The sequence below is a fragment of the Geotrypetes seraphini genome, chromosome 1 (assembly GCF_902459505.1).
Source record: "Geotrypetes seraphini chromosome 1, aGeoSer1.1, whole genome shotgun sequence".
In the NCBI taxonomy this organism is placed as follows: Eukaryota; Metazoa; Chordata; class Amphibia; order Gymnophiona; family Dermophiidae; genus Geotrypetes; species Geotrypetes seraphini.
In genome coordinates this window covers 157,329,856-157,357,759 of record NC_047084.1, presented here as the reverse complement: position 1 = coordinate 157,357,759, position 27,904 = coordinate 157,329,856, and the positions used below count along the sequence as shown (strand labels likewise).

Genomic DNA, 27,904 nt, shown 5'->3' with positions numbered 1-27,904 from the left:
GGCCAATCAGGCCTTAGGCTTCGGCGGGATGGGCCGGGAAGGGGTGGGGCCGCCTCATTTCGACGAGGCTTGCCTGCCGGCTGGACGTGCAAGACCCATCTCGCCGGAAGAACAGGTTTGGTGGAGTGGAGGTTTGGGGGTTCTTAGCGCCGGGGGTGTGTGTCTTCGGGCAGGAGGGATTGCACCCTCCTGCCAGCGATCAATATTGTCGGGGGGGGGGGCGGTCGGTAGTGTCGGGGGGGTGCGTCTTCGGGCAGGAGGGTTTGGGCACCCTCCTGCCAGCGATCGGTCAGGGGGCCACGGCCCGCTATACTTATAGCGGCAGAGAGATCCCTTGCCGCGATAAGTGTAGCTGGCCGTGTCTAATCTAAGCCGATTCTCTAACCCGCATCTGTAACATGGACGCCGGTTTACAGAATCGGGGTTTAGTTTAGGCCGATTCTGAATAGGACGCCTCTCCCGGGCGTCCTATACAGAATCAGGGCCTAGGTGTCTTGCGGGCCTCGCCTTCAATATAGGCGGCCTGCCTGGGGAGCATTTTTTTAAAAAAACGTGCATCCCGATTGGCTGATTAGACAGCTGTAGGACGCCTACAGCTGCCTAAAATCGGGACGCACTTTTGGAGAATCAGGGCCTGGATGTTTATTCATTTATATTACTAGTCTTTGTGAACCGCATATAACTTTATGGTATTTGCGGTATGCAAGTGAGTTTTTATGTTATGTTATGTTAACAGTTAAGCTTGCCCTAGTCCCACCGACAAAACGCCTCTAACGTGCATCCTTGAAATTTAGATGAACTACTGATCAACAGCATAGATATCCGTCTAAGAAACAGGTTTAAAAAATGAAGTTACAGAGTAATACTTTTAAAACCAATAGGAGGAAATATTTTTCCACCCAGAGAATAGAAAGTAAGAGGATGTGGAAAGAGTGGTTAATGTAGCTGGTTTAAAAAAAGGTTTGGACAAGTTCCTGGAGGAAAAGTCCATAGTTTGCTGTTGAGACAGACATAGGGGAAACCACTTGCCCTAGATCAGTGGCATGGAATGCTGCTATTATTTGGGTTTTTGCCAGGTACTAGTGACTTGGATTGGCCTCCGTGAAGATGGGATACTGGGCAAGATAGACCATTGGTCTGACCCAGTAAGGCTATTCTTATATTCTTGTGGAAGGGTTTGGCAAGCAAAATGCCCATTTGCCCCTTTATGCTACTTTTTGATCTTTTTCTCTTTTGAAAATGAGCCCCTTAGAGTACCTGACTAAATTAAGAACCACTATGATGGCATTGTCAATGGGCGGTGTATCAAATTTGGAATAACCTTGAAACCTCAGAGAACTAAAATCTACCTTTCTCCTTCCGTTCATTTCCCTATCTTTTCCCTAAATGTAGCATGTATAAGTACTCTCAAGTATCACTCATTTGTGGCCATGTTCTTCAGTCCTTCTTATTTAATAAAGACTGCCTTGACTGAACCGAAGCAGAAGTTTCAAATATCTGCTATCTGAATCCCTTATGAAAGACACCTCTCTTTTCCCCTTTCTTCCCTCTTAGACCTGTATCACTAGAGACATCCTCTGGCCTAATAAGGTAGCACAAATCTCTTTCAAACCATCCAACGGTTCATAGACGGACAAGCATATCTATCAAACATATGCCTTTCCCTTTTCCAGCAACTGAAATCCTTGCCAGAGTGAACAAAACAATATATCTCTGTTCCTATCAATATTATTTATCTAAATGAATAACTCCTGAGAGCTCTTAAGTGTGACTTATCATGAGCCTTGTGAATTTTTATACTTTTGGGAAACACTCTGGCAACCAATAGATAAGGTAATATCTAAGAAGAAAAAGTGGAGAGAAAATCACTGAAGAACTAGCCAAAGTTTGGTATCTATGACACAGAAAAATGAGCATGTATGATTTGGGGAGCATGCACTTAAAGCTATTTTTGGTGTAGGGTTTTTATTTCCGTCTGTGCATGCAGGGAGCCAACATTAGCATTTTGTCAACTGAGTCCTTTGTATGCTGAAAAAACAGATTCTAAATATAGCACCTTTTTTGAACACAAGACAGGTGTGCAGATAATACTTCAGCCAATTAAAATGCAACTGCAGCACAGTGCAAAACAGATTCAGTGTAATATATTAAATGGAAAAATCCCTCAGATTTCTTTGACCGAGGATAATATTTTGAGCGATGCAAGACATGCAGAGTGGTAACTGTGCAAAGCTCATCTGCCTGTAGTCTCTTGTCTAGGCAAAACTGCAGAGAAAAAAAAGCACACAACCAAAGTTTTACAAAATCTGGTGGGTGTTGGTTTTGGGTTTTTTTTTTTTGGGGGGGGGAGGAGGAACTACTTTAAAAATTCTGCTCTGCTCAGTGGGGCGCTTCCTTTCCTTTACGATGGGCCCCGGGCTCCTTTTGGTATTTGGGGGTATATCTTTTGGCCTTCACGGTTCAGCTTTATTCGCTCAATATTTCTAAGCTTTTAGTTGATACTAGGGTCCAACTTGAGGCCTGGGGTGACCTCCCTCTGATACTGATGGGCCGCATAGCCTTAATACGTATGGTGGTTTTCCCGCGTTCGCTGTATGTGTTGCAAACTTTGTACCAGTGACTCAGAAATCGTGAAAAATCCAATAATAGTCTATATAAAAAAAGGAAAAAGTGCCTGCAGTGCCCGATCCCGGGGGTGAGCGCAGTGTATATCAACAAGACTAAGCAAGAGGATTCAAAAGGAGACTACGACCTCTAGGAGATAAGGAATCCAAATAGCTTCTCCACACAAGCAAAAAATGACACCGTTGACGAGGGCAACCAACTGTCTCTCGGGCCTCCCACGTGGCTAAATTATGCACCAAAGCTCTCCAGGTCCAAAAGGAGGAAGGCTCGGAAACAGTCCAGGATTGCAAAATGCATTTGCAAGCAAGAAGACACTCCTTACGGCATCATTGGGAATCCCCCTTAGGAAGGCCACGCAAAGCCCCAGGCAGGTCAAGGACCAAATGCTCCACCGTACCCACAATGGGTCTCAAATAAGTCCCGGAAGTAATGAACTATAGGCTGCCCAAAAACTTGAATAGTCCAACAGTCCCAAAAGGAGTGAGCAAAAGTATTGGGACCCCGGTCACATTTCAAGCCTCTTGGCCACTCAAGCAGCAAAACTCCAATCTACTGATAACGACCCCAGACTACAAACATTCAGAAAAAAATAAAGACTATACTGCTCAAGAAATCCCTGAAAAAGACCCACCACCACAAGACCTCTTCCTTCCCTCCACTAACTCCCCAACCCCCAGAAACAACCTACTCTACTCTTTATTCTCCCTGAAAATGACCAGACATCTTCTGTAATCCATCTTCTATAACTCTTTTGTAATCCGCCTTGAACCGCGAGGTAATAGCGGAATAGAAATCCGTAATGTAATATATTGAAAATTTCAATAAATAAATAATTTTTTTAAAAAAATGAATAGCCTGAAAAGTCAACACCAATGCATTAAAATCAATTCTATACTTAAAGGGCAACCAATGCGATTGCTGCAAAAAGGGGGGGCGGGGGGGGGGGTAACATGCTCAGACTTACCATCTCCGCAAATTAGCTGTGAATCGGTATTCTGGATCACCTGCAATGGTTGTGTTGATGATTTTAATGTGAATCACACATCCAATATTTGGCAAATATCTTTCTCTATTTGTATTTATATGAGGAACTAAGCAATTCGCCATCTATTTAATATATTCTCATTATATATTATCAAGAAATTTCTTTAACATCAAAAAATCTTCCAAAATCTTCCGATATATTATAGTTTACTTAAATGTTATATTGTTATCCCTTTCAAGAATCACTTTTCATTTCTCTTGTTCATACAGACTTATATTATGTTTATGGGATATGACCTCAGTGGCTACTTCTGTACAGAATAAATCTGTTGAAAGTACAGAATTTCAATGTGATAATATATAATGAGGATATATTAAATAGATGATGATTTTAATGTAGCATACTATGCTATACTTTGTATTGCAATTTGAATATTTTTACTACTGTAATTGTCTATTGCTTATGTTTGACTTATTCTTGCCATATACAGCCTGGAGTCAATTCCTTCAAAAAGGCAGTAAATAAATATCTTAATAAATAAATATATGGATATATAATAATAGTCTTAACATTCGCACATGTAATGCACGCACATAAAACAAGGATAAATTTGAGTACCTAAGTTAAAGAGTTGCTCTGATAGTGTGGCGACATTATACCTATTCTATTTGCACATGTGCTAATTCTGTGCAATGTGCTCTTGAGACTAAGGGCTCCTTTTAATAAGGTGTGCTATGCTTTTTAGCGCATACTAACCATGCGCTAAATGCTAGTGCGTGCATGTTAGTCTATGGACGCGTTAGCGGTTAGTGCGCACGTAGATTTAGCGCACCTTAGTAAAACAACCGCCTCTCAGCCAATCGGGATGCACGTTTATAAAAAAAAAATGGGAAAGACGCCTACATTGTAGGCATACGTCACATGCCTATGGAGATGCGTAGAGATGCCCAAGGCGTGGTACGGGCGTGGTTTCCCCTGGAAGTGGTCTTGGGCATCAGTAAGCATCCCTGTGCATCTCCGTTGGCACAAGACAGATGCCTTAAATGTAGGCCTCTGAAATGCTGGCCTACATTTAAGATGTATGTGAGATAACTAGACGTGATTCTCCACAGGACGCCAATGCGTGATTTGACACGAGATCGGCGGCCTATAAAGAATCAGGCCCTTTGTGCATTAAGTGACCTTTGGCATTTATGTGAACACTTTTAGCAAGTACAATGGTACCTTGGATTACGAGCATAATCCGTTCCAGGAGCATGCTCGTAATCCAAAATGCTCGTTTATCAAAGCGAGTTTCCCCATAGGAAATAATGGAAACTCGCTTTGATGCGTTCCCCCCCCCCGAGAACCGGCATTGCTCCCCTCGAAGGCCCCCCCCCCCGCGATCAGGCACCCCCCCTGCGATCCGGCACCCCCCCGCCACGATCCGACCCCCCCCCCCGACACGATTGGGCACCCCCCGCCGCTTCTTACCCTCATCTGGGCACTCTTGAAAATCGGCCTCCTCCTCTGCTGGGCCTTGAGCATCTGAGCATGCTCAAGGCCTGCGAGTTCACGTTCAGAACGTGAACTCGCAGGCCTTGAGCATGCTCAGATGCCCAGCAGAGGAGAAGGCCGATTTTCAAGAGTGCCCAGATGAGGATAAGAAGCGGCAGGGGGTGCCCAATTGTGTCGGGGGGGGGGAGGGGGTCGGATCGTGGCGGGGGGGTGCCCAATCGTGTCGGGGGGGGGGGGGGGGGGTTGGATCGTGGCGGAGGGGTGCCGGTTCGAGGCAGGGGGGGTGCTCGTAAATCGAGCCATGCTCGGTTTCCGAGGCACCGATTTTGCAAATGTTTTGCTCGTCTTGCAAAACACTCGCAAACCGGTGCACTCGTAAACCGAGGTACCACTGTACATGGTAATAAAAACCTTTGGCACAAACTTTAATGTACTGTATAGTCTATGGTATGTACAAAGAACTGGCTTGTGAATGCTGATAGAATGTTGCTGTTCTTGCACTTTCAGAAGCATTAAACTTGGATTCCCATTTCAGGTACTAGAGATCAGTAATGTCTGAGATATTGCTAAATGAATTTTCTAAATAAATTTACTCTATAGAAATACGGCTTGCTTGACTGAGTATGACAGCTCTGTGATTTGCATTTTATATCTATCCAATTTACAGTTCAGTTCTCTTAGGGCTTGATCTGAACTTCCTAAGAAGGTGCAATTAATGTGCCAGAGAAAAAAAATAGATTAACCGGTTGGAAATTTGAATCAGGTTGTTTATTTCTCTACAGTGAAAGTGGAATATAAATTCTAGAATGTGAGCCTATGTCATCAGACAGCCTGCAGATATTAGTAGATAATGGCTGTCTTCGTGGCTGATAACAGGAATAGCAAATCTGAAATTTCTTTATCTCATCACTTGATTTTCATTTTGCGAGTATGAGCTGATCCCTGTAGTTCAAGTTCAATTTATTTAATATACCGCAAATATAAAACCAAGGGTAAGGGGTCCTTTTATCAAGCTGCGGTAGGGGGTTTAACGCGCATAATACCACTCATTAAACCGCCTGCCGCGCTAGCCACTAACGCCTGCACTGAGCAGGCGTTAGTTTTTTAGCCGGCCGCGGGGGTTAACGCGTGATGAAATGTCCGACACGCTAACCCTGCTAGCATGGCTTGATAAAAGGACCCCTAAATCTAAGCGACTTGCAATTAAAGTTTAAAATCTATATATATAAAATCGGAGGTATGTATGTGTGTATGTGTCTATGTGCCGCGATCACGCAAAAACGGCTTGACCGATTTAAACGAAACTTGGTATGCAGATCCCTCACTACCTGGGATGATATGTTCTGGGGGTCTCGCGGCCCATCTGCACACGTGGGCGGAGCTACAAACATAAAATCAGATTTCACCCATTCATGTCAATGGAAAAAATGTAAACAGCTACCATTCAAACTGTAATTCAAAAACGGCTTGACCGATTAGAACGAAACTTGATATGCAGATCCCTCACTACCTGGGGTGATATGTTCTGGGGGTCTCGCGACCCACCTGCACACGTGGGCGGTGCTACAAACAGAAAATCAGATTTCACCCATTCATGTCAATGGAAAAAATGTAAACAGCTGCCATTCTCACTGTAATTCAACAACGGCTTGACCGATTTGAACGAAACTTGATATGCAGATCCCTCACTACCTGGGGTGATATGTTCTGGGGGTCTCGCGGCCCACCTGCACACATGGGCGGTGCTACAAACAGAAAATCAGATTTCACCCATTCATGTCAATGGAAAAAATGTAAAAAGCTGCCATTCTCACAGTAATTCAACAACGGCTTGACCGATTTGAACAAAACTTGGTATGCAGATCCCTCACTACCTGGGGTGATATGTTCTGGGGGTCTCGCGGCCCACCTGCACACGTGGGCGGAGCTACAAACAGAAAATCAGATTTCTCCCATTCATGTCAATGGAAAAAATGTAAAAAGCTGCCATTCTCACAGTAATTCAACAACGGCTTGACCGATTTGAACGAAACTTGGTATGCAGATCCCTCACTACCTGGGGTGATATGTTCTGGGGGTCTCGCGTCCCACCTGCACACGTGGGTGGAGCTACAAACAGAAAATCAGAATTCTCCCATTCATGTCAATGGAAAAAATGTAAAAAGCTGCCATTCTCACTGTAATTCAAAAACGGCTTGACCGATTTGAACGAAACTTGGTATGCAGATCCCTCACTACCTGGGGTGATATGTTCTGGGGGGGTCTCGCGGCCCACCTGCACATGTGGGCGGAGCTACAAACAGAAAATCAGATTTCACCCATTCATGTCAATGGAAAATATGTAAAAAGCTGCCATTCTCACAGTAATTCAAAAACGGCTTGACCGATTTGAACGAAACTTGGTATGCAGATCCCTCACTACCTGGGGTGATATGTTCTGGGGGTCTCGCGGCCCACCTGCACATGTGGGCGGAGCTACAAACAGAAAATCACATTTCACCCATTCATGTCAATGGAAAAAATGTAAAAAGCTGCCATTCTCACAGTAATTCAAAACCGGCTTGACCGATTTTAACGAAACTTGGTATGCAGATCCCTCACTACCTGGGGTGATATGTTCTGGGGGTCTCTCGGCCCACAACTCTACATTGCTTGCTCAAGGGTGGGTTCACCCAAGAATTTATATGTTCTTGCTCCAGGAAGTGAAACTAAAATTGTTGTTTATAATCACGTTTTGCGTTAGTTGTATTGTATTCATTTTGTCAAATATTTCACATTATAATTTGAATATTGTACTTTTTATTAAGCTGTAAAAAAATAATTTCATTCACCACTATAAAGTATCTTTATTTGAATCCATTTACAGTGTTATTGCTATAATTAAATACCCGTGCAACGCCGGGGCACCAGCTAGTAAGACAACCGAAGCCTGGAACAAACATAAAGATGAACAGAAGAAATGTCACAAGGCGGTGAGGGATGCAAAACAGGACTATGAGGAAAAAATAGCCCGGGAGGCCAAAAACTTCAAGCCCTTCTTTAGATACGTGAAGGGGAAAAAAACCTGCAAAAGAGGCAGTGGGACCCCTGGACGACAAGGGAAGAAAAGGGTAAATCAAGGAAGATAAACAGATCGCAGACAAACTAAATTCCTTCTTTGCGTCCGTCTTTACGAAGGAGGACACCTCAACAATACCTGAAGCGGAGAAACTGTTTACAGGAGAAATAGAGGACAGCCTCACCACAGTTGAAGTGAACTTAGATCAGATATACTACCAGATCGACAAACTTAAAAGTGACAAATCCCCTGGACCGGATGAAATTCACCCGAGAGTCTTGAAGGAATTGAAGGTTGAAATCGGAGAGTTATTGCAAAAACTTGCAAACCTGTCAATCAGAACTGGTCAGATACCAGACGACTGGAAGAAAGCGAACGTCACGCCAATTTTCAAAAAAGGATCGAGAGGAGAACCGGGCAATTATAGACCTGTGAGTCTTACGTCTGTCCCAGGCAAGATGATTGAATCACTGATCAAGGATAGCATAGTTCAGCACTTGGACACACACGACTTGATGAAACCCAGTCAACATGGATTCAGGAAAGGGAAATCGTGTTTGACGAATTTACTCCAATTCTTTGAGACCGTGAACGAGCAAATTGATAGTGGAAAGCCGGTGGACATAATATACTTGGACTTCCAGAAAGCGTTCGACAAAGTTCCACACGAAAGACTTCTCAGGAAACTACAAAGCCATGGCATAGAGGGAGATATACAAAGATGGATAGGCAAATGGCTGGATAACAGGAAGCAGAGAGTGGGCATTAATGGGAAGTTCTCCGACTGGGAGAAAGTGACTAGTGGTGTACCCCAGGGCTCAGTACTTGGACCGATCCTTTTTAATATTTATATCAATGACTTGGAAAACGGAACATCCAGTGAGATCATCAAGTTTGCAGATGACACAAAACTCTGCCGGGCAATCAGATCGCAGGAGGATAGTGAGGAACTCCAGAGCGATTTGTGTCGGTTAGAAAAATGGGCGGAGAAATGGCAGATGAAGTTCAACGTGGAGAAATGCAAGGTAATGCATTTAGGCAGTAAGAATAAGGAATACGAGTACAGAATGTCAGGTGCAAGTCTGGGAAAAAGTGTACAAGAAAGGGATCTGGGTGTACTGATAGATAGGACCCTGAAGCCGTCAGCACAATGTGCGGCAGCGGCAAAGAAGGCAAATAGAATGTTGGGCATGATAAAGAAAGGAATCTCGAGTAGATCGGAGAAAGTTATAATGCCGCTTTATAGGGCAATGGTCAGACCCCACTTGGAATACTGCGTCCAACATTGGTCTCCCTACCTAAAGAAGGATATAAAACTGCTGGAGAGGGTGCAGAGAAGAGCAACCAAACTAGTGAAGGGTATGGAGAAACTGGTATATGAGGATCGACTTAAAACACTGGGATTGTTCTCCCTTGAGAAAAGGAGACTGCGTGGGGATATGATCGAGACCTTCAAAATACTGAAAGGAATCGACAAAATAGAGCAGAGAAGATTATTTACATTGTCCAATTTGACACGGACAAGAGGACATGAAATGAAGCTAAGGGGGGACAAGTTCAGGACTAATGTCAGAAAGTTCTGCTTCACACAGAGAGTGGTTGGCATCTGGAATACTCTCCCAGGGGAGATTATTGCAGAATCGACAGTCCTAGGCTTCAAAAGCAAACTAGATGCATATCTCCTTGAGAGAGGCATATAAAGTATGGTTGGCTATAAAATAAACCAGGTGTATACCTGGCAGGGCCTCCGCGTGTGCGGATCGCCGGACTTGATGGACCGAAGGTCTGATCCGGAGATGGCGCTTCTTATGTTCTTATGTTCTTATGTAAATATAAAAATTAAATAAGGTAGGGAAAACCCACCTTTTTGATATAGCTTTCAATCCTTAACCCTACTCCTCTGCTCTCCAACCCAGCCTGCTGATTAACCGTTCCCCTTAACTGTATCCATGACATCCTGTTGTCTTTGGGAAGCAGAGCTGAGATTGTGATGTCATAATGTCTCATTCCACCAATAAGAGCCAACCTCATCAGTGATGTCACAATGGCTTGATTGTCCTATACTCCTTTCTGCCCACCAACGCAGCCAGCACATTAACCGTTCCCCTTAACTGTATCCATGACATCCTGTTTGTCTGTCTTATCTGTTTAGATTGTAAGCTCTTTCGAGCAGGGACTTTCTTACTCTATGTGACTCTGGGCAGCGCTGTGTGCTTCTGGTAGCACTATAGAAATAATTCATAGTAGGAGTAGTGGAACATGAAATACAGTAAAACAATCAAACCAACTAGGAAATATGAGGAAAGGATGGAGTCAGGCCATGATCCAGTTGGGTTTTCAGGATTTCCCCAATAAATTTGCATGAGATCTATTTGCATGCTCTTCCTCCATTATATGCAGTAGATATCAAATGATGAGAACAAAAGAGCAGACCAGGAAAAAAAAACCTCTCTCCTTTAAAGATAATGTGTATAGCAAAACAATTAAAATAGGCAGTAGCCTGACATGGCAATGTTTCGTCTCTGCTGGGGGCTGTGTCAGGGGCTATTGAAACTTAATAAATACATAAAATCACAGGCGTCGTAATGGGGGAGGGGGGAGACTACAGGGAGTAGTGCCAGCAGGAGGGAGTAGGAACCTCTCCTGCCAGCTGACTTACAGCTTTGGGGAATTCCTCTGCCGCAATTGGCTGTTGAGGTCTAGGCCAAGATAGGCTGCTGAAATGTAGGCCTGGATTTTCCTTTACTTGAAAATCTGAGTTGAAGTTTCAAACTTTCTATTTTCAAAAGTCTCTTAGTTTAAACTTTTAGTCACAGTTTCAGTACAAAGTTTCTTTAGACAGTCTCTCTTTGTGTTCCCAGTCTCTCTCAACAAATCCTTTTGTACCTACAGTGAGCCATTCTAAGTCCCATCCTCATTTCTCAGCCTAGAACAGTGGTCTCAAACTTTGCAGGGCCACATTTTGGATTTGTAGGTACTTGGAAGGCTTCAGAAAATATAGTTAATGTATTATTAAAGAAATGACAGTTTGGCATGAGGTAAAACTCTTTATAGTTTTAAAATCTTTCCTTTCAGCTAAGTCTTAATAATAATATTGTCATTTATAGCTAAAGAGACAGGTGATCAAGAAACTTTTTAATTTAATTTTGTGATTATGATAAACATACCGAAGGCCTCAAAATAGTACCTGGTGGGCCGTGAGTTTGAGACCACTGGCCTAGAACTACTTTTCTTTCTCTCCAAGCTGAAACACTCCACAGAGCCTCTGCTATATAGGTAGAGTCACTCACACTCTCGTTAACCCATACAGATTTTGTATCCACACAGTCTCTCAGTCCCCTCCTGGCAACAGGCTTGAAGGGGAAGGAGAAAGTCCCCTTGCTTTATCTATTGGTGAGTTATTCTGGGTCTCACCCTCTTCTCTCAGTCCAGGGCCATTCTTACCTTCCCACCGAGCTGAATTTGCACTCCACTGCTTGCTGGCAAATTCACTCAGACTTCCACTTCACAAGCTGTTAGTACTTCCAGAAGTCTTCCTTGAATTCACTTCTTCCCCCTCCCTCTCAGGTATGGGTTCCCCACTGCAAAGTACAGTATACATTTGTTTATCCTCCATATCTACCATAACAAGGTTTGCAAGAGAGGGAGCTAAAGAAGCTCCCATTGCAATGATCGCAGCAAGGTTGCAGCTCACAGATACTTAAGCTTTTACTAAGGGGTAAGCCACAGAGTAAAGTCTGTTTTTTGTACATTTTAAGAGTTGTCTATGAGATTCTGTCAATGACTATTGAATTTGCTTTGCAGCACTGTTATTCTATTTTCACCTCATTCTCTGAAGAAAGTGTTTGAAATGTGGAACATGTCGGAAGAGGTGCCGATGCAAAGATAAATTGTGAATTAACTTTTACTAACAACAGATATTAGAGAATAGATAAATTGAAGATTTGAAATGATCGATATGAAGATTTGAAAAAAATTAAAAAAGAATTTCATTAATAAATAAAAATATAGGATGGATGACAATTGCTACCAAGATGGGTTATGCTATCCTATTGGCATTCTGAAGATCCTAGTTACATATGATGATGCTACAGTGTGAGTTCTCTTGGGAAAAGTGCATATAATGCTATTGACTTTTAAGCCAATATTAGTAGTAAGGAGTATTCTACAGTGGCATCTTGATGCCCAAAGTTATAGAATTGGCAGCACACGATATTGAGAACCTGAAATGTATTTATTATATCAGGTATTTATATACCACTATCAAGGTTATCTAAGTGGTTTTCAATCAGATACTCAAACATTTTCCCTATCTGTTCTGGTGGGCTTACAATCCTCATATGGTCTCCAAGCAAAGAATTGGGTAAAATAGTCAGTGTTCTCAATTAAAAGCCTTGGTGTCATTAATGATCTTGAAAAGGGGCCTTGGAAACTGAAAAAGAGGTAGGGGACACCTAAACATAAAGATTTCTGAGAAGGTTGGTAGTTAGCCTTTTGGCTGGGTGCAGTTGTTGCTGTGCAAAGGCCATTACAGGTCTTAACACACAGGCCCTCCCACGGAAGAGTATGGGATGATACTGTGATAGCACAGGGGCTGCAAAGTTCCAGTTGGATCTCCTATGGCTAGCTCTGCCATAATGCACTTGAATCTAGACTTAAGCCAACTTGCTTTTGCCAATGGTGTCATCTCCATAAACACTCTGCAACGTTCTGTGGATGTTGGACAAGAACTCAATGATGGCACGCTGCTTCTGCTCGGAATCCATTATTCATCTGCAATGAAGAAAAAGATTCTGAAACACTTGTGTAGAGGAAGAGTTACTCTACCGACAGGTGCGATTTGAACAACCTATGTCAGTTAATAAAAGGGTTATGCCTACTTTCGCAATAGTTTCGGGGCAGCCCTCGAAGCATCAAAGCAGGCCAAAGAGAAAAGAGAGAGAAAACATTGCCAGATATTATCACAGATCATGGTTAAGGAAATCGAAGCATAAGGATCATAAAATCACTTGACAAAATTCCTACAGAGGATTACTGGTAGAAGGATACTGATCCAGAGTTGAAAGCAATCACCAGCATCCCACAGTCCATAACAGAGTGTGAAAAACCCACAATCAGAAACCAGAAAATTCACTATACTAGGTTCCTGCTTACTTCTCTTGTAGTTTCTGTGCACATTAGCTCCTTAGGTACTTGATACTTTTTAAATGTACTTCTCTTGCATTCCTCAACATGCAATAACAGAAATGTGTGCTTCTCAATAAAATGGTGATAATAAATTGCTTTCACATCCGATTAGACACCTAACCTTCCATTTAGTATTTCAGTTACCTTGACCGGTATTGATTGCTCAATGGATTCCTAAGAAACAGACGTTGCCACTCTAATTGATTCCCTTTATGAAGTACTGTATGAATCTTTATTATTCTCACATAACTGAGTGCATTGTACAACAAATCTTGTATACGAGCCCTGTTCTAATATATATTTATGTAAGCTATGCTAAATGCATCAAATCTTCAATTAACCTAAGTGAACGAATGGCCATTTCTTAGTGCGCACCCAATCCTTCAAGCAATCCTTGCTCATTACATTCTCTGGATAACCTATCTTTCGTTGCCCACTAATTGATTTATGAACACTACTTAGTTCAAACAGTTCTTTAGTAATTAATGCTCTGCAAAGTCCCTAAGTCAGATAAATGGAAAGGTGGCAGCCAGGGAAGACTAAGTGCTGGGGAGTAAGGGACATTTCCTTATTCTCTTCTGCTCCCTATATGGCAGGCTTCAGGCATAACTGGTTAGGGATGTCAGATGGAGAGAAAGGGGCAGGGCCAAATGAAGAGGTGGGATTATTCTGCAAAAATGTTGATTATAAATGCGGAAAGGCAGCCATCTTGGAGCTGCTGATTGATGGCACCTCTGGGAAGCATGGGTGGTCATGCAAGAAGCTTGATGAGCAGGGGTGTCAAACTCAAAGACACAGTGGGCCAAAATTAAAAACTTGGACAAAGTCACGGGCTTACCTTGATATTTACCTTTACCTGGTGAAGACAATCTTCAGCGCTCTAAAAAGAAGGGGCACAAAAAAAGTGCCATTGTCATAACCATGTTTAAGGACAAGGTTTGGCAAAAGAAACTAAAAGAGTGTAAACATTAAAAGTGGCCAAAGAAGCATCGTAGGCACATAATAAACTTAAACCCAACAATAACAACAACAAAATAATATAAATAGTGAAAAATAATTTTTTTTCAGTTCAAATATTTTATTAGTTTTATAAAATAAGTAAACAAGGCATACAAATGTTAACTAAGACATGAAACAATCCAGTGAAAAATAAATAATAACGAAACTTTGCGTGCGGAGAGGTTTAAAAGTGCATAAATAAAAAGTCTTTGCTGCAGAGCGTGATAAAAGTGTAGCTATCTTGCACTAACAAACGTCGCAGTGTGGCAATAGACTATAGAAAACATAAAAACCATCAGCTAATATTTTACGAGAACTTAAGATAACTTAAAATAACTATGTGCGCATTAAAAATAAAAAGGAAGAATGAAATAAAGGTATGGTGGCTCTTACCTAGTAGAGACGATCTGTAGCGCTCTGAGCTGAGCAAACCAAAAGTAAAACTGGCTCAAAAAACGCCGGCAATTTAAAAAGGGGGATCACATGTCAAGTGCCGTAATCATAAGCAAAAAAGTGGCACAAAATAAAAATGCCCAAAGATCTGAATAAAAAGGTTGGACGCTAAAGAAATCGATGGTCACATCATGAATTAAAATCCGTTTGACATTCCCGGCGGGCCAGCTCTAGCAGACATTGGGTATTTTCTCACGGACCAAATATAATTACATTGTGGGCCAGATTTGGCCTGCGGGTCTGAGTTTGACACCCCTGTTGTAGAGGAAAGGGTGGAGATAAGTTCATCAAATATGACAGTGGCCATTCTTGCTCACAAATATCTTGTTAATTCCTACTGAATGATGGCTCTTTCTCTTGTCCAATTGTCCAACACAAGCTCGCATGTTGTAGGTAACCTCTTGCATCACACTTGTAGCACTCAGGTTTTTTTCTTTGGTAAAACATATTTAAGACCAGAATAAGCCTGTTTTAGTGCAGTTTAGACAATAGAAGACTTAGACCAGAATTACTATAGAGAAGTATAATGGGTTAATAAAAAAAATACTTTGTAGGTGACATTACAGAAAACAGTCTGTTACTGGCATGTGAACAAAATGGAACAAGGTTGTTTGTTTGGAGGCTGGAGAGCCAGCACCTGTATTTAGGTTAGGGAGGGCTGCGTCTGATACTGTTAGTATCTTGTGACCCAGTAAATACCCAGGAAAGCCCAAAAGAATGAAAGATGTAGTGAAAGAGAAATGAAGTAATGGTCAAATAATAAATAGGTCAAGCTGTACAATGAGAAACTAAGAACGGTGTGTAGGCTGGGAGCTCTAAACAGCCAAGTACAGTAATAGCTACCAAGGTTAATTAAATATAGTCAAATTTAAATAACATTTAACAGAAATACAACTTAGGAAAGGGACATTATTAGTAATTATGCAAACAATGAGGGATCAAATTTCACTAAATGACTCAATTTCAGTGCATGTGGTAACATGAGTGAGGGCAGGCCTTGAGCCAGGACAAACCTAAGCCACACAATGGGTGCAGAGAAAGGAAAATACTATTTATTATACGTGTTGGGTAGAAGTCCTATTCCATTCACAAGCTGGGGAGAAAAAATAAGAAGCATGTGGCCTAGTGGTTAGAGCTGCTGCCTCAACGCTCTGAGGTTGTGAGTTTGATCCCAGCCTGCTCCTTGTGACTCTGGACGAGTCATTTAACTTGCCATTGTGCCAAGCATCACAAATTGTGATCCTCCCAGGAAAGACAGGAAAAATACCCAAGAGTACCTGCGTGCATTTAGACCTGTCGATCAACAAGACGCTTAGAAATCTTCTCCGTCACAGATCCTCAGCTGTGGAATGCCCTACCCCTAGAATTAAGGGAGGAAAAAAATTACTTGACCGTTTCAAGGGGAAACTGAAAAGCCACTTGTTTAAAGATGCCTTCTCATTATGGCTCTAATTTTTTTAAACCCCCATTTCTAATTAAAATTCTCCTTTAAACTTTTTCCCCTTACACTATGGGTTCCTTTTACTAAGGTGCATTAGGGCCTTATTGTGCGGAGTAGCGCGCGCTAAACTGCCACGAGCGCTAGACCTTAACGCCAGCATTGAGCTGGCGTTATTCTAGAAGCATACCGTGCAGTTTAGCACGTGGTAATTTTGTGCGTGCGCTAAAAATGCTAGCGCACCTTAGTAAAAGGAGCCCTATGTTCTTACATTAATTGTTCAACTATCCTATAACAAATGTAGCTCCTCCCTTTCTTCCCGCCATGTTCCAGTATGTCTAGTTAGCTTGGCATTATGTCTATCCCCCTCTTTTACTAAGGTGTGCTAACCGATTAGCGCACACTAAACGCTAACGCATCCATAGACTAACATGCATGCGTTAGCGTTTAGTGCACGCTAAATTGATTAGTGCACGCTAATCGGTTCGCGCACCTTAGTAAAAGAGGGCCTATGTGTTTTTAACATTGTAAAACTTTAAATTTTGTATTTCGCCTAGAAATTTTTTTTAATAGGCGACTATATCAAATTTTAATAAAACTTGAAAACTACAATTCAATGTATTGCAAACCACTTCGGGTGAATCTCTTCACGAAAAGATGATAAATACAGAAATGTTCCTTAGATGTGAAAAAGTTCTCTCATCATAACAGTATCTTTACTCCTCTTCTTTTATCTTAGAACGTCTACAGATTTTCCTTTATAAGAGGTAATCAACAATTTAAATTATCTTTTCCTTCCAAGAAAGGGATAAAAGGAGTCAAGATTTTTACTTAATCTCTGATTTTTAAGCTCTCTCAACTTTGGAACGATCTTCCACTCCTCCTAAGGAGTTCCGGTTCACTCCAACTTTTTCGTAAATCTTTAAAAAACATTTTATTTGCTAAACACTTTTAAAATTAATCTTCTGAAACGTGAGTCTTATTCTTTATGGTTTTTATTTGTTAAGTTAATTATTGTAAACTGAGTCGAGCTTTCTTGGACTGATGTCTCGGTAAATAAAGCCAAGTATTAGATTAGTACATTTTACTCGTCTCTGGCCTGGCTCCCCAAAGTTAGCAATGTGGTCTCTAGCAGTTACTTGGGTCAAAAATCCAAAGCTGCAAGATTCCATGTTGAACTTGGACTACCTAACTGCAGGTGCAAATGCAGTTGGGCATCACTACATCCCTGTGGGTCTCCTTACTTAGCTGCGCGCCAGGCTTTTATACTTCCTGGACCACTATCTCCTGGCTCCTCCCCTTTCTTGTTCTAAGGTGGTTTCCAGATCAGCCACTGGTAGTGTGTAAGAGGAATCACTGTCTGCAGCAGACAGATGGAAATGCTGCATGGGCTGGAAAGGTGGAAAGGGAGGGAAAGAGATGCTGGAGGAGGATTGGGAAGGGAGGGAGAGATGTTGATGGGGGAAGTAAAAAAAGGGAAAATGGCTGAATATGGGTGCGTGGAGCAGGAGGGAAAGAGAGATGGTACACTTGGGTTAAGGAAGAGGGAGAATTGTTGGACAGGGTGATGGAGAGGAGGGAGGGAGAAATATTGCAAGAGGGAGGAATGTTAAACATGGTGTTGGAAGGAATGGAGGGAGAGATGCAGCATGGTGCAGGAGAGAGGTGATAGGAGAAATGTTGGACATGGGGCTGATGGGCAGGGGCAAAAGATGATACACAGGGTCCAGGTGATGAGAGAGGGAGAAATGGTGGACATGGCAGTAGAGGGGGGGGGGGGGGGGAGAAATGCACCCTGGATCTATCTCTCTGTTTATATTTTATATTTGCATTAGAGGCTGTGGTACAGACCCATTTACAAAGTATGTATGCTTCCCAATTAATATTTCCAAATTGGACCAAAAAGTGGCAAATGAGTTTCAACATAGGGAAATGCAAGGTCATGCATATAGGGAAAAAAACCCCGATATTCACTTACAAAATGGGGGGATCAGCGCTAGGGATGAGCGACCTTGAAAGAGACCTGGGAGTGATGGTAGACACGACATTGAAGGTGTCGGCGCAGTGTGCCACGGCCTCAAGGAAAGCAAACAGAATGTTGGGTATCATTAAGAAGGGTATTACGACCAGGACAAAGGAAGTCAACCTGCCACTGTATCGTGTTATGGTGCGCCCGCACCTGGAGTACTGTGTTCAGTTCTGGTCGCCGTACCTCAAGAAGGACATGGAGGTACTTGAGAGGGTCCAGAGAAGAGCAACTAAGCTAATAAAGGGCAAGGAGGACCTCTCATATACTGACAGACTGAAAAAGCTAGGGCTTTTCTCCCTGGAAAAGCGGAGACTTAGAGGAACATGATAGAAACCTTCAAGATCATGAAGGGCATAGAAAAAATAGACAGGGACAGATTTTTCAAATTAAGGGGATCAACAAGTACAAGGGGGCACTCAGAGAAATTGAAAGGGGAGAGGTTTAGAACGAACGCCAGGAAGTTCTTTTTCACACAGAGGGTGGTAGATACATGGAACGCGCTACCAGAGGATGTGTTAAACAGGAGCACGCTACAGGGGTTCAAAGAAGCTTTGGATAGGTACTTCGAAGACAAAGGGATTGAGGGGTACAGATAAGAGTAGAGGTAGATTATAGGGATGGGATTAGAGGTAAGTTACAAAATTAATCAGGGACCACTGTTCAGGCACTAGGCCTGATGGGCCGCCGCGGGAGCGGACCGCTGAGCAGGATGGACCTCTGGTCTGACTCAGCGGGGGCAACTTCTTATGTTCTTATGTTCTTTGCTTATTTGTAAATGGGTGTCTACCAGAGCCTTTAATTCAGTAGCATAATAAATGAAATAACTACTTCTGAAGTTTAAGGGGATGGGCAAGGATGGATTTGTATCCAGTGGGGACGGGTTTGATTTCTGTCCATGTGCAATTCTTTATTGTCAACTGCTTTGGTATGAGCTGAGAAGATCAGATCACAGAGTAGGGTTAGAGGAGGTGGAGCTGAAAAAGGTAGATGATACCTTCTATACAACGTATGATTATAGGTGAATAACTTACTGGTCAAGACTCATATGCTTTTCAACTAGAAAGAAGATTATTGAGGTAAGAACCTAATCTTCCCATGCTAAGGAGTGTGCTCCTTTCATGAGGCTGCCTTGGGGTCTTTCTGTAAATATTATAGACCGGTGACATCAGAAAAGTGGATGGAGCCAATCTATCCTGAATATCTGCGGATCACAGAGACAAGTAGAGGTGGTGATGAGATTTATTTGGTGCCTGGTGAATGTGTCATCTGCGATATTAGGGTAGGATGCAAGTTGCTAAAAATACCAAGAAATATTTATGGAATTGAAAAGAAATCCTTACTGCTTTGGTTTAATTCTTCTGCAGGAAAAAGTTCTCTGGGACATAGGAAATGAATTTTCACTTCCTGCCCTTTTGTTTTTATTCATATTGGTCTGAGCATTATTCCAGATGTTCTGGATTAGAGGGAGTGTTCTTTTAAGGGGAGGGTTCTTTTGAGTGGGCAGACGTGTTGGGCCGACGGCCCTTTTCTGCCGTCATACTCTATGTTTCTATGTTACCTACTGAAGTGATGAATTGATAGCATTTTGACATTCTCTTTCTCAGGTTCATATTCTTTTATATATTCTGGTCTTAATTATTTGTGAACCGAGTCATAAACTGAAGACTAGACTAGACTAGACTCTAATACTGTGAGGGAGTATCCTTATGGGGAAATAGCAGCATCCCTAACAGTGCATAATAAGTTGGCAGTCATAGAGGCCAGAAAAGGACCAAGGAAAATGTTAGGAGCTTGGCAGTAAATTTTAACATAACATAACAAATTTCTAGACCGCATAACCCTTAGTTCAATGCGGTTAACAAAAGATTATGCTATGGGAAAATACAAGAATAATGTGATATACAGAAATTTAGTTCACTAAGAATTTTGAAAAAAGAAAAATCTTCAAAAGTTTTCTATAATGTTCATAAGATGTGGATTTAGTCAATAATGGACGGAAATCTTTATCGTAGTAAGTTGCTTGATAGGAAAAGCAATGCCCACGATGTTTCTTTTACAACCCTTAACTGAAGGGAACGTAAATAGGGCATGAGATTTTCTACTCTTCTCATGTGCCATGATAACGAATCTATCAAAGAGGCAATCTATCAAATGGGACAACACCAAAAGCGACTTTATAATATAAGCATCCCAACTTAAAGATCACCCTGGCCTCCACCGGCAGCCAATGCAGCTCATAATAGTAAGGGGTCACGTGGTTGGACTTCCTCAGACCACAAATCATTCTTACTGCTGTATTCTGAACCAAAGTCAGTCTAGTCAAATTTTTCTTAGTACTTGTCAGATATACAATGCTACAATAATCCAGAATACTCAGAAGTAATGTCTGAATTAAGATTGTGAAAGCAGCAGCATTAAAGTAGGCTATTGGGCTAGATGGCTCTGCGGCTTTGTGAAAGGAAGCCTGTGTTTTTTTGGGGGGGATTTTTCTGTTTCGTAAAGAGCATGAACACTTCTGAAAAAAAAGTACAATATTAGTGAATAAGATATACAGTTTGAAAAAAAGTGTGTACCATGTTGGAATAGTGTCATGCTTCAAAAATATGGTGTCCTATTAGTAAATAGTGCACTTCTTATGAGGTGATAGTTTCTCCAAACACACAAAATTCCTGTAAATGACAAAAGAAAATAAACAAAATGACCCTATTTTGACTGCACATCTCTAAATTTTAGCAATAGGCCAGCAGGACAAAGGTGGTGATAACACTTCTGTATAAGTCTCTGGTAAGGCCCCATTTAGACTACTGGGTTCAGTTTTATAGACCATGAAATACCTAATTGAAATGAAAATATGTCTAAAAATCCTCCTAACTTGGACGATCAAAAAGACAGGCCATCCATGTGCAAATGATCGAAACGAGTTTTAGACAAAGGCATGTTAGGCCTTTTGACTGCTGCTGTGCGCCCAGAGCAAAAAGGGGGTGTTTTTGGAGGAGTGATTAGGGTGGGAGGTGGGTGGGATGTGGGCTGACCAAACTTACCCGTCCTGCAGTGATAATCAAAAGTTTAACGAGACTGTCTAGTCGGAACTTATACGTTGTGACTTAGGCAATCTAAAAACAGGTCTTTGTGCCCAGAAGGTATCCAAAGTGACCAGATAACCACTGCAGGGACAAGGTACAAACCCTCACACACACCCCCAGTGATCAATGATCCCCCTCTCCCCCACATCACCATAAAAATAGGAACAAAAACGTACATATCTGCCTCCAGAACATCAGCAGTTGGTATAGGAAAGTCTAGTAGAGCTGCACAGAGGAAACTACTAAAAACTAATCTTTTCACCCGATTCATACCCTAAGACCCTATGCCCACCCTGGCCCCTTCTATCTCTCTATGTCCTTTACGCAGATTGTCTTGACCTTCTTCCCTGTACCATTTCATTGCCATAATTGTACCCATCTTTCTTTCTGTTTGTACCATTTTTTTCTCTCTGTTGTACCATTTTTTCTCTCTGTTGTACCATTTTTTCTCTGCCACCTATTTTTCTCTGATTGTAACATTGTACCATTTTTGCTGATTGTCCAGCCCTTCTTCGTTGTAAACCGCCTCGAACTACTATGGCTTTGGCGGTATATAAGAAATAAAATTATTATTATTAAGTAGTCTGGGGGTGGGCTAGTGAACCATAGAGAGAAGGACCCAGGCCCATAAGCCACTCTAGCCACTGCATTCTTGGTGAAAATGTGAGTCCCCCAAAACCCTACTGTACTTCTATATAGGTGGCACCTGCAGCCATAAGGGCTATTGGGGTGGTAGACAGGTGGGTGTTTTAAGGGGCTTTGTGAGAAGTTTATGTAGTACCCTTTTTGTGAAGTTCATAGCAGTGCCCTGTAAGGTGCCCCACTACTCTGTTGCCATGTCTGGGTGGCCAGTCTATCACTTTGCTGGTCCCTCCCATGTCCGAAAGGTCTTATTCTAGGGCCAAAATGGGAGAGTTGGAAATTATAGCCAGTCAAAAAGCCCTAGACATAATTGGAATCACAGAAACGTGGTGGGCTGATGACAATAAATGGGATGTGGTCATACCTGGGTACAAACTCTACAGGAGAGACAGGACACACAAGAAGGGTGGAGGAATAGCGCTATACATAAAGGACTCCATACCCTCAACCAAAATGGAAACAACAGTAAGGGCGGACGGCTTGGAATCAATATGGGTTAAGCTACCAGGAGGATCTGGAGCAGACATCAAACTGGGTCTATACTATCGTCCGCCTGGCCAATCGGAAGAAATCAACTGGGACCTGGAGACTGAACTTTGGCAGGTATGCAAGAATGGAAGTGTGGTGGTGATGGGGGACTTCAACTACCCTGGGATAGACTGGAGTATCGGGCACTCAAGTTCGTGAGAGAGACCAAATTCCTGGAAGCCACGAGGGACTGTTTCCTGGAGCAGCTGGTCACGGAACCTACACGAGGAGAAGCTACTCTTGATCTAATCTTCAGTGGACTGGGGGGACCTGCAAAGGAAGTAGCAGTATTAGACCCACTGGGGAACAGCGATCATAACATGATCCAGTGCAGACTAGAACTGGGATCATCCAGGGTGAAAAGAACCACAACAGCGCTCAACTTCAGAAAAGGGAATTATGATGCAATGAGGAAAATGGTGGGGAAGAAACTCAACGGCAGCACAAGGAAGATAGAGTCCGTAGAAAGCGCCTGGACCCTGCTCAAGCGTACGGTGCACGAAGCACAGAACCTGTACGTCCCCAGGTTCAGAAAAGAGTGCAAGAAAAATCGAATAAAGAACCCAGCATGGATAACGGCTGCTGTAAAAAAGGCGATCAGTGACAAGAAAGCATCGTTCAAAAAATGGAAACAGGACCAAACGCAGGCCAACCAAAAGGAACACAAGGAAAGCCAGAAGGAGTGCCACCGAGTGGTTAGGAGAGCAAAGAGGGAATATGAAGAGAGACTAGCGGGAGAGGCAAAAAATTTCAAATCATTCTTCAGGTACGTAAAGGGAAAGCAACCAGCGAGGGAGGAAGTGGGGCCCTTGGATGATGGGGATAGAAAGGGAGTGAGGGAGGAAAAAGAAATAGCTGACAAGTTAAATGACTTATTTACATCGGTCTTCACGAGGGAGGACACATCCAACATTCCGGAACCAGAGGCAATAGAAAATGGAGATCAAGATAGCAAGCTGGTCCAACTAGAGGTGAGCCAGGAGGATGTCCTCAGGCAGATAGACAAGCTAAAGAGCGACAAGTCGCCAGGTCCGGACGGCATTCACCCAAGGGTGCTCAAGGAATTAAGGAATGAAATAGCAGAGACACTTCAGCAAATATGCAACCTATCCCTAAAAACTGGAGAGATCCCGGAGGACAGGAAAATAGCTAATGTCACGCCCATCTTCAAGAAGGGTTCAAGGGGCGACCCGGGAAACTATAGGCCGGTGAGCCTCACATCGGTCCTGGGAAAGATGATGGAAGCGCTGATTAAGGACAGCATCTGTGATCATATCAAAAAAAATGGACAGCTAAGGTCGAGCCAGCATGGGTTCTGCAAGGGTAGGTCGTGCCTCACAAACTTGTTGTACTTCTTTGAGGGGGTAAATAGCCAGGTGGACAAAGGTGAACCCATAGACATAATTTACCTAGACTTCCAGAAAGCCTTCGATAAGGTACCACATGAGCGGTTGCTCAGGAAGCTATGGAATCACGGGGTGCGAGGGGAGGTCCACAGATGGATCAAAAACTGGCTGGCAGACAGGAAGCAGAGGGTTGGTGTAAAGGGCCACTACTCGGACTGGCAAGGGGTCACGAGCGGGGTTCCTCAAGGGTCAGTGCTGGGACCGCTCCTGTTTAACATATTCATTGACGACCTAGAGGCGGGAACAAAATGTGAGGTCATCAAATTCGCAGATGACACCAAACTATTCAGCAAGGTTGAAACCACAGTAGATTGCGAGGATCTCCAAAGGGATCTTACGACACTGGAAGAATGGGCGAAAAAGTGGCAAATGAGCTTCAATGTAGGGAAATGCAAGGTCATGCATATAGGGAGAAGGAACCCGATGTTCACTTACAAAATGGGGGGATCAATGCTAGGGGTCAGTAAGCTGGAAAGAGACCTGGGAGTGATGGTAGACACGACATTGAAGGCGTCGGCACAGTGCGCCACAGCCTCGAAGAAAGCAAACCAAATGTTAGGTATCATTAAGAAGGGTATCTCGACCAGAACGAAGGAAGTCATCCTGCCACTGTACCGGGCTATGGTGCGCCCGCATCTGGAATACTGTGTACAGTACTGGTCACCGTACCTCAAAAAGGACATGGCAATGCTTGAGGGAGTCCAGAGAAGAGCAACTAAACTGATTAAGGGTATGGAAAACCTTACATACACTGACAGACTGAAGAAGCTGGGGCTGTTCTCCCTGGAAAAGCGGAGACTCAGAGGAGATATGATAGAGACCTTCAAGATCCTGAGGGGCATCGAAAAGGTTGACAAGGACAGATTTTTCAATTTAAAAGAAACCACAAGAACAAGGGGACACTCGATGAAATTGAAGGGGGACAGGTTTAGAACAAACGCAAGGAAATTCTTTTTCACACAGAGGGTGGTGGACACATGGAACACCCTTCCGGAGGCCGTGATAGGAAATAGCACAGTAAAGGGTTTCAAGGAAGACCTGGATAGGTTCCTGGAGGACAAAGGGATTGAGGGGTACAGATAAGAGCAGTGGAAGGTTTAGAGATAAGTGTAGAGGTAGGTATAAAATTAGTCAGGGACCGCTGCTCAGGCAATATGCCTGATGGGCCGCCGCGTGAGCGGACCGCTGGGCGGGATGGACCTCTGGTCTGCCCCGGCGGAGGAGACTACTTATGTTCTTATGTTCTTATGTTATAGACTTGGACGATTTTTTTAGATGAGAATGCGGTCTAAAGATAGACGTACTAGCGGTCTGGACGATCAAACGGCTGGACGTATAATTACACGATTCTCGAAAAAAATTTATGTTGGACATATTTTTTGAGAATGGACTTCATACGCTGCCGATTTTGGGCGACTAATGCCCTAGGCCTAAAACGGACTTAGACTTTTTTTGTTTAAAATTATTATTTTGCTACTTCACACCTTCAAAAAGATAAAAGCAGGATGGAGTCGGCGCAGAGGGCAACTACTAAAATGGCCAATGGTCTTGATGGTAATGTGTATGAATCTCAATATGTATAGCTTGGAAGAATGGCGGGAGACTGGAGAGATGCGAGTCTCTTTCCACTGAAAGGAAGCTCTGGAATGAGGGGACATAGGATGAAGGTGAAAGGGGACAGACTCAAGAGTAATCTAGAAAAATGCTTCATCACAAAAGGAGTGGTGAGGTGGGTTCATGGAATGGTCTCCCAGTAGAAGTGATGGAGATGAAAAATGTATCTGAATTCAACAAAGCTTGGGACAAGTACTTAGGATCTCTGGGAAGAGGAAGAGATAATAGATGGTGTGGATGGGTAGACTGGATAGCCTTATGTCTATATCTGCTTTCATTTTTCTATGTAACTGATTAGCATTGGGTTACCAGACGTCCGGATTTCACCGGACATGTCCTCCTTTTCGAGGACATGTCCAGAGGTCCAGACGGCTTTTCAAAACCTGGCACTTTGTCCGGGTTTTGAAAAGCTTTCCATCTAGCGGCGACGTAGAGACGGCATCTGCACATGCATGGATGCGACGCGGTGCCGTCACACGCATGCGCACACGTCATGGCGTCACACCGGCGCATGTGCAGATGCCCTTCCGACAAGCGATCAGGTTGAGGAGGAGCGGGGCTGGGGGCGGAAGAGGGCATGATGCAGCGGGTCCGGATTTTCGTTCCTGAAAATCTGGTAACCCTAGACTAGCAGGGCTAATTTTTAGGCAGCTATTTCAGGAGAATTTATAGAAAAATCCTTAAGAGTCCAATATTCAGAGAGAGCTATGCCCCTAGGAGCCCATATTCAGAGCAATTTAAGTGCACAGGAAGTTCTCCTGCTTGATTAAATTGCTTGCTGCTAAGTGGAGATATTCAGCATCACTTAACCGGAAAGTGCCTCCGAATATCCCCTCAGATTACCCAACTAAAAAGTGGGCAGGTCAGGAGTGGCTCTGGGGACAGCACTGGGGCCAAATCTTGTACATATGCACAACGCTCAATGTGTAATTATGAACAGCACAGCTACACCTTTACAAACACCAGCTGCAATTGTCATGCAGGATATAACTTCAGAAGCCTCGGCGGTGACTAGTTTCACATGAGCCACTCACCTAACTCTTCATAGGCTCCAAATATTGTTTAGTTAAATACTCAAGAAAAAAAAAAATTTCACAATGATCCATATCCAAAAAAGGTACTTAGCTTGAGAAAGTGTGCCCAGGGCAGGATTAACCAATAGGCCAAGTAGGCACGTGCCTAGGGCCCAAAATGGTCAGGGGGGGCCCGATGAAGGAGGGCATCAACATTGTTTTTTCCAAATGGTGATGGGCCTTTCCAGCATCGATCGGCAATTTGGGCTCCCCCTCGATTGGCAACACAGCCCCCCCCCCACTGATAGGCAACGCGGGCCCCCCCGATCAGCAATGCGGTTCCCCCCCCCCCCCCATCGACAGAAAGTAAGACAAGCAAGCAACGCGGGTAAGAAAGACAATGGGAACTGTAATTTTGCAAGCGGAGCTGCTTGTCCAAAGCTTCCCTCTGACGCAGCTTCCTGTTTCTGCCTGGGCGCATGTTGGGGTGGGGCGGGGCAGGGGGCCCAGTGTACTTGTGTGCCTAAGGGTCCTTGACGAATTAATCCTGCCCTGAGTGTGCCTGTTATTAGAGACTTGGGCTATGCTTCACTCATGCTGTGTCAAAGGCCGGTCCTAACATTCTGAAAGATGCCCTAAACCTCTCATCTGCATATACAGTGCCAGCACCTGCATAGCCAAGAGACTGGATTTAAGGCAGCTGAAAATATTGGGTGAGCATCTCCATAACCTTTTTTCAAATACAATAAAAAAGACCTCGACCCTCCCTTGCTCTTTCTCCCTCTTGACCCCCCCAAAACATGTATCCCTGCACTCCCTCCCATACAGCAATCCCTCCCACTAGACTCCTCAAACCCCCCCCCTAATCCACCTGATGTACAGGTAGGCCTACCTTTGTCCCTTGTAGCACAGCAGGGGTTGGTGGAGGCAGGAGATCAGCCTGCTAATCCTCAGGAACACTCCACTATACCATTGATGTCTTCCAAAACTCTGGTTCCAAAACATACTAGGAAACATTATGGTTTATGGTTTTTATTTATATCCCACTTTATACAAACCGGGTTCCAAAAACATATACATAGTAAAAAGCACAAAATACACACATTACAAATACACATGCATGCAAACACAGTCTTGTCTAAACTGCCTTGTCCTACATAAAATACACATAAAAAACAAACCACCCCACCCTCACATACAATACTTACGCCCATGCCACAGTTACCCACCCACTAACCCGAAGCTCCAAATGTAATCTTATCACCACTAGTAGTATCCAATATCTCACTATGAGGCGACCTCAGCCCCACCACTCCACCGCTGTAGATCATTTAAAAGCGGGAAAAA

General features: G+C 43.3%; 1 long non-coding RNA gene across 1 annotated transcript; it reads right to left on the bottom strand.

Annotated features, from left to right (window-relative positions):
• Nucleotides 1-12,833: 12,833 nt before the first annotated feature.
• Nucleotides 12,834-27,565, bottom strand: LOC117354757. Its single transcript, XR_004538247.1, has 4 exons — nucleotides 27,450-27,565; nucleotides 20,845-20,940; nucleotides 16,082-16,164; nucleotides 12,834-12,938 (listed from the first exon to the last, which is right to left on the bottom strand). It is a non-coding gene; the product is annotated as an uncharacterized LOC117354757 (long non-coding RNA).
• Nucleotides 27,566-27,904: the final 339 nt, after the last annotated feature.